The sequence below is a fragment of the Myotis davidii genome, unplaced genomic scaffold, assembly GCF_000327345.1.
Source record: "Myotis davidii unplaced genomic scaffold, ASM32734v1 scaffold514, whole genome shotgun sequence".
NCBI lineage: Eukaryota > Metazoa > Chordata > Mammalia > Chiroptera > Vespertilionidae > Myotis > Myotis davidii.
Window position 1 is genome coordinate 277,379 of NW_006286236.1, and position 387 is coordinate 277,765.

At 68.0% G+C, this 387-nt stretch overlaps 1 long non-coding RNA gene across 2 annotated transcripts in view; it reads right to left on the reverse strand.

Moving 5' to 3' along the window:
• The window catches only part of LOC102764603, a 54,765-nt gene that overhangs the window by 6,049 nt on the left and 48,329 nt on the right, over positions 1–387 (reverse strand). The window lies entirely within an intron of this gene.

Consider the following 387-nt stretch of genomic DNA (forward strand, 5'->3'; position numbering starts at 1 on the left):
ACCCACTCTGTGCCAGACGCCTCCGTCTCCTCAGACCCAGCGCTGGGAGGTCGCTGATTCCGTTACTATCACTCCCACTTCACGGAGGGGGAAGCTGTGGCCCAGAGAAGGCCCGGAGTCACCTGCCTCCACGCAGCCAGGAGGGGCCGGCAGATTCTGAAGCTGAAGTGGCCGACGCACCCCTGCTGGTCTGAGAAGCACAAAGGCCAGAGGCCAGGACTGGGGCCCGGGGACCTAGACGGCAGGAGCGATCACCAGTGGGGACGGGAGCCCAGCCTGGCAGGCCCGGGAGGTCAGGGATGGGTGGCCTGCGGTGGCGAGGCAGCAGCCCGAATGGTGGCGGGAGGAGGAAAGCTGGGAGGGGCAGCGGGAGAGGTGGGCAGGGAG